The sequence below is a fragment of the Haliotis cracherodii genome, unplaced genomic scaffold (genome assembly GCF_022045235.1).
Source record: "Haliotis cracherodii isolate W230 unplaced genomic scaffold, xgHalCrac1.p SCAF_10, whole genome shotgun sequence".
Classification (NCBI taxonomy): Eukaryota; Metazoa; Mollusca; class Gastropoda; order Lepetellida; family Haliotidae; genus Haliotis; species Haliotis cracherodii.
The window spans coordinates 56,039,505-56,054,025 of record NW_027266265.1 but is presented as its reverse complement, the minus strand read 5'-3'; the positions used below and the strand labels follow the sequence as shown (position 1 = coordinate 56,054,025).

The window sequence follows — 14,521 nt, the reverse complement described above, 5'->3', positions numbered from 1 at the left end:
TGACACTGTGATAGGTTATCAGTAACTGTTCATGACTTCTTAATATGCAGACGATGCATCTCCCGAGGGATCAAATTAACACAGCTGAGTATAAAACCCAGCAAAGTGGCCTGCCAGTCATGAGCCGTGTATATTATCTTCTCAGTGAAAGCGCAGCACTTTGTAACAAAAGAAATTAAATGTTTTCAGTGGATACGTCTTTCAAAACTTTTTCTTGCATTGCATTACACACCCTGTCCTAGCCCTACCACTTCTACGAGCTCCGACATCAACGACCGACATCAACGACCTACATCAACGACCGACATCAACGACCTACAGCGAAATGTTTCCAACGCAGACGTAAATTTACATTCAGTAATAGTTGTCAGATGAGGTTCAAGGACAAAATTAATCTTAAATTGAGGATAAAAAACGTAATGACCAGTAACAGCGGCGATTCCACTATAACTATTTGTAACTCCCTGGAAGGACTTTGCCTAAAAGTGGATATGTTGATTTTAAACACTACAAACGTTTTGTTAATGTCATCTGTTGACGGAGTCCTGCTATTTCAGCCCTTTATCTAACCCAGTAGAAATATTATTGACTTTCGACAACCGAAGCACACGCAATAACATTTTTGTTATTTTTGATATCTCTTCAGACTGGTTGACTCCGCGGGGATTATTATCGACTACAGCAGGCAGGAGGCAAGCCTGAAGTATCAATGTGTTAGCATAGTGACGGCATCTGTGTACCGCCAGTCCCAATCTATCCTACCATATGTACAATTAGGACTTGTCTACCATCTGTAGACAGCAAGAACCAGTCTGCTATACGTGCTATGGCCTAGCAGACTCGAGACATCCCAACGCTGTAATGTATGTATATGGTAGAATGAGAGACCATAAAATATAAAATTTGATGGTCTCTGATAGCATACATGTAATTATTGGTATGAATAATACATACTACCTATATATGCACAGTGCATACACGAGTGTTTGGGGAATGAACCAGGCTATCACTAAGAACGTGTATATTTAATTAGCGGCAGTCTTCCAGCAGTATATAAACAGCACGGGATTAGGCATTGTATATGTATGTATACCCAAAAACACAGGGGATTCCGGGAAAGAAGAATTTTGGCCACCAGCAACCTATGCTTGTCTCCCTGTGGGTATTCCAGGTAAGAATATGGGTTCCCAGCAACCATGCTTGTCGTAAGGCGGCGTCTAAATTAATCGGGTGGTCAGGCTTGCTGATTTGCTTCATATCATATCATATCCACATTGCATAGATCGATGCTCATGATATCAATCACTGGATTGTGTGGTCCAGACTCTATTATTTACCGACCGCCGTGACATAGCTGGAATATTGCTGAGTGCGGCGTAAAGAACAAACAAACAAACAAACAAACAAACAAACAACCGATGTCGTATTGCTGACGTTTTTAGACCCCGTATTACTCTAAGACTCCCAGTCTGTTAGTATTTCTTGACGACTTCTTAAAGGGAGAAAAAATATTCGTTTATCCGGACGATTTTATAAGGACCGGTACCGCCCGGTTTAGCGGGATTTCACTGTCGTGTCCCACCAGGTAGGATTTAACCCTTCTTATATACCGCGTCACATGTCGGGTGTATTATACAAGCTTATATGGGTGGTCGGGTAGCCTAGTGGTTAAAGCGTTCGCTCGTCACGCTGAAGACCCGGGTTCGATTCCCGACATGGGTACAATGTGTGGAGCCCATTTCTGGTGTCCCCCGCCGAGATATTGCTGGAATATTGCTAAATGCGGCGTAAAACCATACTCACTTACTACAAGCTTATAAACACTCCACAGATTGACAGTAACATATACTTATAAATGGGTGTTTGAATCATGCGCCACACGTCCGTGATAATAGGACCTAATGTTGTGGACAAGATGTGCATGCCAACAAGACACGACAACATAATGTTCCGATTCACTATCCTAAAGCCGGCAATCGACTCATACACGTCCCGTGGGACCGGTAAAAGCCGAGTGGGTCCGAGTGAGTAAAACCGGTTGCCACTTAGATAAGCGCTTGTGATAGACAGTAATAGGTTTATAACACACTCAAGATACTACCGTTGAAAGAGATGTATTATATAAAGTTTCCAGAACAAGTGGTAATAAATACGGATATTATTGGGTCTGCCAAAATGATTCGTTTGCAAATCAATATGCGTTAAAGAGAAATATATTCCTTAAAACTGTGACCCGAACATATTGAGAACAGACCAGACTACGGAATGATTAAGAGCTCTAGCTTACCCATACACTGTATTTGATACAAGCCTATCGCACGAAATTAGACAAATTTGGTTAAGGCTATTGAGTGAGTATTGTTTTACGCCGCTTTTAACAATATTCCAGCAACATCACGGCGGGGGACACCAAAAATGGGCTTTACACATTGTACCAATATGGGGAATCGAACCTGGGTCTTCGGCGTGACGAGCGAACGCTTTAACCACTAGGCTAGCTCGCCTACCCTATTTGGTTAAAACAGGTATAGCAAATGAGGACGAATGTGCTGTCAGCAACAATTTACGTTAACGTTAGAGAATGTTACATAGGACTGTTGTGTTTCTCTGAAGCTATCTATTATCTGAAATTAATCATATCTATGGTGAATAAGGAAATTTAGTATTATTTCAGGAGGGTTGGAGACTTTGCAAGGAAAGTGAGTTTTTATTAAAATGCCTGAATATTCAACGGACACGGGCATCCTTGACATAAAGTAATGAGTCCATGGCCTCGTGACAACTCCCGGCCGGGACATCAATATCAATGGTATAGCCATCTCGTGCTGATGTCTGAAATGTACAGCGATGTTGGCGATGAAATTGGCAGCGATTGAATACTGACAGCTAAATAATCGCATTGTTCACTGCACTGAATACAACTACGAACAATACCAGCGGAAATACATTGTCAGGGCAGAGGCAGAGAGATGCGCAGCCCTGAACACGCTTATTGCTCACGAATCTGTGTGCAGTGTCGACAAACGGCTTGAAACAGCTCAGCCCCTTCGATATCTGTACTGCCATTGGCATATCACTGGCTTTGGCGGTTTTAACGCTGGTTTGTCTCTCGTTTGCTTATATATGCTTATAACGAATTACGGTTATAACGAACTAAAATTAGTAATCCCTTTGAGTTCGTTATAACCGTAGTTTACTGTAGATGGATCTGTGATAAAACACCGGTCAGCTCTGTAGATTACCTCTGGACGTTGCCCCCATTTGCAGAGGTAAAAGGTAAATAACAATATTTCCACATATAGCCAGAGATCTCGCGAGATGTATGCAACTGGACGCTGAGAGCACGTAATCGCATGGAACTTCAATTTATGCAACTAACCGTATACAACTTGTTGGCCAGCGTGCATAGGCCTCCATGTCCCCCAAAGGAAATAAAAAACTGCTAACAAGTCCGGAGTTCAATCCCCATGAGAGACCGAACAGTTGATATTTAATGCAAAATAAATTCTCACTAAATGCCCTGAATGTGATGTGGGTCCCGATTACTTCCCTCGTTTATTTGTCTTGCAGCAGTGACAGAAAATACAATCTATAACAATCATAATCATCATAATAATAATAGGAGTAAATAGTAAAAATAATACTAGTACGACTCACAACGTTTAAAACGGTCATTCCCTGAAAGCACTTTAGGAGGTGTTAAATGGCTTCGAAGTTTGAAATTTGAAGAAAAAAATCAAGATTGTTATTCATTCCACTCAGCACTGCTTGACTGAAAGCTATTTCAAGCGGCCGCCTAACAGCAGAAGATGGTCGCCACAAATCTCTAAACTAATGGGTAACCATATTCGTATTAACAGTCTCACTCCAGAAAAATGACACAGCGTTATTGATACTTTTAGTCAACATGTGCGCCTTCACAATCTAGAAAAATAAATTGATTTGTGCAGATGGCAACGATAATAATAGCTTTCAATCGGACGGCAGTCCGTCTAAATGTCGATCACCAACAATCGAAATCCTACTCAAAGTGAAAATATCAGGTTTGGAGTGTTCACGGTCTGATATTAACGACAAAACACTAGGGAGTTTGACAGATTACGGACATTTGCAAGTGGGCATATCGTGTCCAATATTGAGTCTCGTCTTGTAGTTCGGGGACATGTCTCAGACCTGTCGACAGGCTGTCATAATCTGTTATGATATTGACATGCCGAGCGTGGTGCTGTTTGTAACGTCAATATGACAAAACACAAGCCGTTTGACCTAAGTTTGACATGCAAATAACGAAACAAATCAACGACAGACAGCAAGCAAGCTGTGTGTTTCCAGTGAACACAACAATCTTGGTTTGTTACTTTGAAAATGATCAAGTGTTATAAAATATATTTCAAAAGCATTTTTTTCAGATCGCTATGTTTTCATGTAATCAAGGATATTATCAAATACACTGTATTACTAACATAAACATATAAACGAACGGATATAAAAAGAAAATCTTCTTTGACGTGGCATCCTGAAAATTAACGGAGGGTTCAGCCTTAGCACAACAGATATGAGCTTCAGAGTTTGTAATCACGTGGGAATCGAACCTGGGAATTCGGCTTGATACACGCACACTTCTACCACTTGGCTGGTAAGTAATCGAGTCTGGAGCAGACAAACCAGTGATTGATATGAGCAACGAGCCACGCCATCGGGGTACGATGACACGTAATCAACCAGGTAACAAGGTTCCCCAAGCTCGTCCACCCGTTCCGTTTAGCCGCCTCGTACAGGCATATACATATATATATATATATATATATATATATATATATATATATATATATATATATATATTGGTGATATGATTCGTCAATATGATTCGTAAAGTAAAGAATTTAGCTTAATATCGAACAGTGATTAGGAATGTAATAAACACAATGAAATATGATAAAATGCATCAAATAAATAAATAATTGTATTTATCATGACTCTAACATTTATCTACAACAAAAGCTGACCATCGACCAAAAACCTTTACAAGTTGTCAGTGTAATATCCGTTCACCAACCATTTCCATACACTCCTGTCTCGAGTCGATATCTACCATAGAGTATTGGACAGCCTTAGTTTATGGATTGCTCTCTGCATGGCCTTTAGCAGCAATAACGCTGACACATTGTTCAGTGTGGATCGGTATCTATTGCCCATTTGGTCCATTTCTCTTGATCGCTGTATGACATAATTTCCTTTGCTTGTTTGCATTCGACAATATCGTACACGGCTCGAGAGTAACATCGTTCGTATGTGACCATATCGTACACGACTCGAGAGTAACATTTTTTGTATGTGACCATATCGTACACGACTCGAGAGTAACATCGTCCGTATGTGACCATATCGTACACGACTCGAGTGTAACATCGTTTGTATGTGACCATATCGTACACGACTCGAGAGTAACATCGTTCGTATGTGACCATATCGTACACGACTCGAGAGTAACATTTTTTGTATGTGACCATATCGTACACGACCAAGAGTAACATCGTTCGTATGTGACCATATCGTACACGACTCGAGTGTAACATTGTTTGTATGTGACCATATCGTACACGACCAAGAGTAACATTGTTTGTATGTGACCATATCGTACACGACTCGAGAGTAACATTGTTCGTATGTGACCATATCGTACACGACTCGTGAGTAACATCGTTCGTATGTGACCATATCGTACACGACTCGAGAGTAACATCGTTCGTATGTGGCATTATCGTACACGACCAAGAGTAACATTGTTTGTATGTGACCATATCGTACACGACTCGTGAGTAACATCGTTCGTATGTGACCATATCGTACACGACTCGTGAGTAACATCGTTCGTATGTGACCATATCGTACACGACTCGTGAGTAACATCGTTCGTATGTGACCATATCGTACACGACCAAGAGTAACATTGTTCGTATGTGACCATATCGTACACGACTCGTGAGTAACATCGTTCGTATGTGACCATATCGTACACGACTCGTGAGTAACATCGTTCGTATGTGACCATATCGTACACGACCAAGAGTAACATTGTTCGTATGTGACCATATCGTACACGACCAAGAGTAACATTGTTTGTATGTGACCATATCGTACACGACTCGTGAGTAACATCGTTCGTATGTGGCATTATCGTACACGACCAAGAGTAACATTGTTTGTATGTGACCATATCGTACACGACCAAGAGTAACATCGTTCGTATGTGACCATATCGTACACGACTCGTGAGTAACATCGTTCGTATGTGACCATATCGTACACGACTCGAGAGTAACATTGTTTGTATGTGACCATATCGTACACGACTCGAGAGTAACATTGTTCGTATGTGACCATATCGTACACGACCAAGAGTAACATCGTTCGTATGTGACCATATCGTACACGACTCGAGAGTAACATTGTTTGTATGTGACCATATCGTACACGACTCGAGAGTAACATTGTTCATGTGTGACCATATCGTACACGACTCGAGAGTAACATTGTTCGTGTGTGACCATATCGTACACGACTCGAGTGTAACATCGTTCGTATGTGACCATATCGTACACGACTCGAGTGTAACATCGTTCGTATGTGACCATATCGTACACGACTCGAGAGTAACATCGTTCGTATGTGACCATATCGTACACAACTCGAGTGTAACATCGTTCGTATGTGACCATATCGTACACAACTCGAGTGTAACATCGTTCGTATGTGACCATATCGTACACGACCAAGAGTAACATCGTTCGTATGTGACCATATCGTACACGACTCAAGAGTAACATTGTTTGTATGTGACCATATCGTACACGACTCGAGTGTAACATCGTTCGTATGTGGCCATATCGTACACGACCAAGAGTAACATTGTTTGTATGTGACCATATCGTACACGACTCGTGAGTAACATCGTTCGTATGTGACCATATCGTACACGACTCGAGAGTAACATCGTTCGTATGTGACCATATCGTCCATGGCTTGACTCAGCCGCCTGGCTTGACTCGCGTGCATCCTTCCACTAACCGCCACTCCGCATCCGCTGGTCCAGAGCGTGGAAGTCAGTTGTTATTGACAAGGCTATGCGCAGGATGACGACTAATCTATTGAACACAGGCGTTGGGTTGGCAGATTCTCTTTGTTGAACGCTGACTAAGAAACTATCTCGGCACCGATCTCAGTGTGTTATAGGTAATAATGTATTTATTACATGATAAATCTGCCAATTTAGGCCTACTGGTATTAGCTGAACTAGTGATATTTCTCAATAATGATGATAAATGGGGGAGCGGTGTTATGAAAATGTTCAATATTTCTAAAAGTGGCACGAAGTCAGCGTAGTGTTCCATGTAGAAAGGACATAAGCATGCTCACTGATCGCCAACGACGAACAGCATCAGCCCAAAGTGATTATTTTGTAAATCCCTATAGGTTTACATATACATTCATCATGTTGATCATGCAGTAAATCTGATATGTCGATGGCATGCTGTATTTAGGCTACATGAAAGCCGTGTTATTGTTAATTATGTATGCCTTGTTAGTTTTTATCAAGTTTTTAGAATAATACATCCCGTTCCAGCTCAGACGTAATGCGTATGTATGTAAAACATGTACATATATATTCCGACATTACGACATACAGGAGGCTAAATATGCGGAGATATCGTGATCCCTGGAACTGCTTTCAAATGTTGATAATAAAAGTGGAAATGCTGTCTCGTCTCCCTGATTGACTGATGTAAAGTGCGCATGTTTACTTGCATGGAGGTGAACACCAGCGGGATATCGAGCCCCTGTTGGTCTAACGTAATGTAACATGCATGGAGGTGAACACCAGCGGGATATCGAGCCCCTGTTGGTCTAACGTCATGTAACATGCATGGAGGTCAATACCAGTGGAATATCGAGCCTCTGTTGGTCTAACGTAATGTAACATGCATGGAGGTCAATACCAGTGGAATATCGAGCCTCTGTTGGTCTAACGTATTGTAACATGCATGGAGGTCAATACCAGCGGAACATCTAGCCTTTGTTGGTCTAACGTTAATATAAAACGTCAATGCAAGAGAATAACCAGTCTTGATTATTCACCGAAACAAATTCTGGGGTTAAATAGCTTTGAAATGTATATGAATGGACCACAGAAAATCAGTGATGACACCAGATGATCGCGAAAAGGGCAAGCATGACCTGCCCTACCGGTAACAACCGCCATTCCCACAGTTTGCAGCAAAAAAGTTAGTATGTATTACAAGAAGCCCACATGTAGCATGCACAGAGGTCAACGCCAGTCCCTGCTTCCTTCGGGCATATCCTGACTGTGTAATCATCACAACAGATATATGCCGTCTTATCACACACAGACTGTGACTCATATATATCACATGCAGAGGGATACATTGACATTAGATTTATCACAGGCTGGCGATAACACATAGCAGCCATGGCTGGTCACAGGCCTACATACCTTGGCTTGAATATATTACCGTCAGAGAACAGATGTACACACTCTAGCTTGAATATATCACAGTCAGAGAACAGATGTACACACCCTTGCTATATGCCTTCCATATTCTCATCAGATTCTGACGATAACAGATATATGCCTTCCATATTCTCATCACATACAGACGATAACAGATATATGCCTTCCATATTCTCATCAGATACAGACGAAAACAGATATATGCCTTCCATATTCTCATCACATACAGACGATAACAGATATATGCCTTCCATATTCTCATCAGATTCTGACGGTAACAGATATATGCCTTCCATATTCTCATCACAAACAGACGATAACAGATATATGCCTTCCATATTCTCATCACAAACAGACGATAACAGATATATGCCTTCCATATTCTCATCAGATACAGGCGATAACAGATAAATGCCTTCCATATTCTCATCAGTTTCTGACGATAACAGATATATGCCTTCCATATTCTCATCAGTTATAGACGATAACAGATATATGCCTTCCATATTCTCATCACATACAGACGATAACAGATATATGCCTTCCATATTCTCATCAGATTCTGACGATAACAGATATATGCCTTCCATATTCTCATCAGATACAGACAATGACATATATGATTCAATGTAGTGAATATTAATGTCACTTGGGCTGCCTGTGTTCTATGATTGCGGGTTCGAATACACGTGTTAGTGGGTTACTACAGTGTGGTGAGCGTCTAAGACCGGCACTGCTATCGAAAGCAGCCTTAAACCAAACTCCCTCGCTCACTCACATACTCATAAGCCCGCCCGCCAGCCCGCTCACTCACTCACTGACTCACCCGACCACCCACTCATTCACCCCCTCGCATACTTACCCACAATGCTTTTCATAAGAGGCGACTAACGGGATCGGTGGTCAGGCTCGCTGACTTGTTTGATGCATGTCATCGTATCCCAATTGCGTTTATCGATGCTCAATCACTGGATTGTCTGGTCCAGATTCGATTATTTACAGACCCGTCATATAGCCTGAGTATTGCTGGGTGCGGCGTTAAACAACAACAAACAAACAACTTTACCCACTCAGTACCCCCCTGACCTGATCGCCCACCGCCCACCTACTCACTAACTCACTCGCTATGCCTGCTATATATATGTTCTACATATCCTAGTTTGTTGTGTCAGACAGACGGGCGAACACGTGCATTGACCCTGCACACACAAAAACACAATCTTGGGAAAATACAGACATATGCCAGCCGTACATAAACAACATTACGCAGCCGGAATACTTCCAGGTCTCGTATACTCAATATACCACAAACAGTCGGCCACACATATGGCAAACGAGCTTGCAATCACATTAAACGAAGACGAAAATCCGACACAGAATTCAATTTGAACGCTGGCACATGCCGTGGGTATGGCGGTATTGATCACGTGAGCTCCCTAGCATTAAAGCTGTGGAGGGGGTCGGACAATACATCGGGAAGTCTGTGGAAAACACCGAGATACTGTTCTGACAACTACGTATGTTCCGAAAACACTAACAACAGAAACAGTATTCGTGACGTCGTGTGTCATTCCGGGAACACCGAATGTTTTCTTGTCGGACTAATCACGGAGATACGCTGTGTGTTGAAAGCATCCTCGATTAGCCGGGGTATTACCTCCAGTCTTACTGTGATACACTCCCTTTTACCGTTCAAATGCCACGACCCTAAAAACTGCCGTTCAATCACATTATATAACCTAATCTTTTATGATCGTTTGTTTTGCCTGTTTGTTGTTTAACGCCGCGCTCAGCAATATTCCAGCTGTATGACGGCTGTTTGTAAATAATCGAGTCTGCACCAGACAATCCAGTGATTGATATCATGAGCATCGATCTGCGCAGTTGGGATAAGATGACATGCATCAACCAAGTCAGCGCGCCTGACCACCCGATCCCGTTAGTCGCCTCTTACGACAAGAATGGGTTGCTTGAAGACCTATTCTACCCCGGAACGTCACGGTAACCGAAACAAGAAGCGACATTTGGAGTACTTGACACGCCTTGCTGTGTGGCGTCTTAAATACCACTGCATATACCTGATGGCATAATGGGTTCCCTCCCCTGTCTTTATACTCAAGAAAGCATTTATAGTTACAAACTTCTTCTCTTTTGAGGCCATGATTTTGAATGTAGATCAATGCTGAACGTTCGTCCATGAGAGACATTTTGATTGGTCGTAGAGCACCCCTGTGCCAAGTTGGTAAAGACAGAGATTTAAACGAAGAACGAAGCTCCACTGTGGCGAATGGGTCCAGGGTATGTTTAAAACAGATGTGTGGGCGGATCCAGAGGGGTCGGCGCGGTCTAGGGGGTCCGGCCTCCCCCCTCTGACCCCTCTCCGACCCCTCCCTTTTATAAATGCTGGATCCGCCCTTGGAATGGAGGCATAAGCTGGATAATGGAGAAGGCGGATTTCCTTGTAGAGATTGATAAACCAATGTGTTTATGTTGGCAAATTCCGGATATAACGTTCTAAAAGATACCTTTACAACCGTTCGTCATAACCGAATTCGATGTCCACATGGTCAGTGTTCAACTTTCTGTTGGAGAGTGAGAATTTCGTCATATGCGAATCCGACAATACACGGAGTTGTTTCTTGTTGGTCTTTTATGGAAAAAACTCCAATTCCATTCTTGAAAATATTCGGGTCATTCCGGGGCGAGCCTTCTTGCAAGTCAAGGAAAGAGGTGAGGTGAGGTGAAATGGGGTTTAACGTCGCGTCCAAGATTATTGCACTTATATAGCGACGTGCATGTACGTGTGAGTGTTTGTGTGGCTGCTTGTACTAGTCCGGACTGATGTCAATTTATAGTGCTAGCTCACTGAGACCATGCCGCAGTTTAACATGAATATCCCACTCAGACACAGTATACTGACTCCGAGCCGACCAGTCCTTGTTATAGCCCCTTAATGCCGAGCGCCAGACAGAGTAACAACAAGTACCATCTTTTAACGTTTTTTGTTATGACGCGGCCGGGGATCGAACCCCGGACCTTCCACTGTCCAGGCGGACGCTATACCACTAGACCACGGAGGCGGTCGTCAAGGAAAGAGGCCCGAGTTGACATGACGACAGTGACACACTTTGTGTAACGTGGCGGTGTTATTTTATAATGGCAGTAACTTAATAATAGCAAAACGGACTATGATGAAAATGTATTCATGACACATGCATGGACGCCCTTAATCAGATACACATATATGAACAAGTATATAAAACATATTAAATAACGATCGTCACGTTAGCATGAGTATTCTAGCACAGAATACCCAACATTCCACTCAATATCACGATATGCACGGAGAAACATATATCTCTAATAAAAAACTGGTGTAGATGTTCTTCTGGTTATTGTGTTTTTAAGTCATGTTCAATAACATGATCCATATGATACAAGTATAGGGCTGTTGAAGTACGTCATAGCTTATTATTATTTCCCATGGGGAAACGATTGCAGGGAGGAAAATACAAACCATCTTTGTCTCGACATTCCACTATCAAACAGGTCATTTTCATGCTGTTGCCTGAGTTGTGTAATTCGGCTGACGTGTTACATGCAGGTCGTATCTATATAGGCGATGTGGTAACACTGGGCGTATGCTACACACGGACGGAATGTATTTGATAAACTCTGAGGCTGTGCGTTGGCGTTTTATCAAAACATATTATAGACAGTGTCGTTGGGTTAAGACTCCATGCATCGACGTGACGCCTGCGTGGAGAAAAGTCCACTTTCCCGGGCCGATTTTAAGCTTGTCTTAAACAGCACTGAATGTGTCGTTGTGATATATGAACCTGTCAAATAATGTAATGCAATGTAATTTAATTTCGTTCCATTTCTTCTTTTAAAAGGTGAGTTAATTCCTTGTATAGAATAACGTCCGCAGGATCCACTGGTCGTGGGCTGACGTCATACCGAGTATGATCCTTTGTCTGCACGAAATACTCGTCGATCTAATCTATGCCATGCGTCAAGGTCCGCTGTCACCTCATGCTAACGGTTGCGGTAGGGTAGCCTAGTGGTTAAACTGAGTGAATGAATATGGTTTTACGCCGCTTTTAGCATTATTCCAGCAATATCACGGCGGGGACACCATAAATGGGCTTCACACATTGTACCCATGTCGGGAATCGAACCCAGGTCTTGGGCATGACGAGCGAACGCTTTAACCACCAGGCTACCCGACCGCCCCTAGTGGTTAAAGCGTCCGCTCGCCACGCCAAAGGCCCGGGTTCGATTTCCACATGGGTACAAGTGTGAATCCATTTCTAGAGTTCCCCGTCGTGATATTGCTGGAATATTGTTAAATGCAGCGTAAAACCATACACACTAACTTATTCTAACGCCTCTCTATAGAACTGATATACCGTTCAAAAGGTCGTGAAACCCAACCCACTCACTACTACTGATGTAAACACTTAATAAAACAATCAGTTGTAAACATTTTGCGTTTTACTCACTGACAAATTAATCGCACATTGGTCTCATTATTAGCTTGGCATGATCAAAAGACAAACCTGTTTATCACTGATAAAAAGAAGGAATTCATATTGTTATCCCAAAAACAGATTAAATCTGTAAAATATTTTTAAAACGAGCCTGACAGTTTTCTTTCGCTTTTCTGTGCACGTTTACACGTGGCCGCTATCGATATGACACTTCGATATGGACATTGTCAGGAGTAGCTAGAGACAGACGCGGCCTCGTTGCTAGTTCTGCCAAGTCGTGTTGTGTTTTCGGACGTAACCTGCTACAAGACACCCACGTCCAAGCCTGTAATCTAATTGGCTCTCATGTCAATAGAAATCAACGCGGAAGTGAGTAAACGTTCTTGTTTGATTTCGTCATGATGAGCCCCGAGAAGGAAGCGACATGCTCGTCCCGCCTGTGTAACCTCAATAATACCACACGTGACAAATCCTCTACATGACACTGAATGCATATATGGACTCACATATCGTATAACCTATAAACATATCAATGGAATGTCGAAACCAAATTCAAATGTTATCACAGCCACTTCAATGATTAATTAGAATATTCGTCAATATTTTTCATTTAATATTGAACACATGACCCGTTATCTCCATTGAACATTTTATCAGATGATTTATTGAACCGAAATGATATCATTAGAAGCGATTATTTCTGGATCATATTTGCGTAATTGGTGGTATAATGAGGTATGTTCGTTTTCGGTTCCTGACAATTAAATACTCGTACATTGCAATGCTGGACTGAGTGACAACATAGCGTTAGTTTCAGGGACAGATGCGTAACATGTACATTTCATATAAACATTGACAGGTTGAAATAACGCTCACTGTCACAATGCCGCGCTATAGGGCTGAGCATCATTTACTAAAAGGACAAAAGGTTCTAGTAACGCTACTATCATTCCTTTGTAGTAAATCGTTATCTCTCCACAGTTTCATACATCGAGACTAAATACCATCATTACGAATAGCTCTGAGCTGCTTGGCAGCCCCGCTATACGCTATCACTGCACACAGTATACAAGTATGTGTCAACGCGCCTACCTTGTCTTCCCGTCATAGCGCCTGTGTTATTGTCTCCGACTTTCGTGAGGTAGTCCAACATCAACCCTTTCACTGCCACACACTCAACACGACTGTTCTGTCGGATTTACGCTTCTCCTCCCAAACAGAGTGACTCATGGGAAAATCAATGGGTAATTGTTGAAATGACTTCGTTGCGAGCGCTGCCTGACTAACACACGCGATAAAACCGATACTGTCAATGGTGACGCCTAGCCGAAGTGGACCAACTAAGGGGGATAACTGATGTCGATGTGTAAGTTTTCACCACGTTGACCAGCTCATCATGAGAAAGACAATTTTAACTCTCTTCTTTAGATTATTTCTTGCAGTGTTAAAAGCCATGACACGTCAGATAAAAATCCAATAAAATGGGGTGAAGTTATCA

At 42.2% G+C, this 14,521-nt stretch overlaps 1 protein-coding gene across 1 annotated transcript in view; it reads right to left on the bottom strand.

Moving 5' to 3' along the window:
- The window catches only part of LOC139454548 (RING finger protein 151-like), a 34,046-nt gene extending 19,754 nt beyond the window's left edge, over positions 1 to 14,292 (bottom strand). The window contains exon 1 of the mRNA XM_071236331.1: positions 14,116 to 14,292. The gene's annotated coding sequence lies outside the window, so the exon portion shown is untranslated. The remainder of the gene's footprint in view (positions 1 to 14,115) is intronic.
- Positions 14,293 to 14,521: the final 229 nt, after the last annotated feature.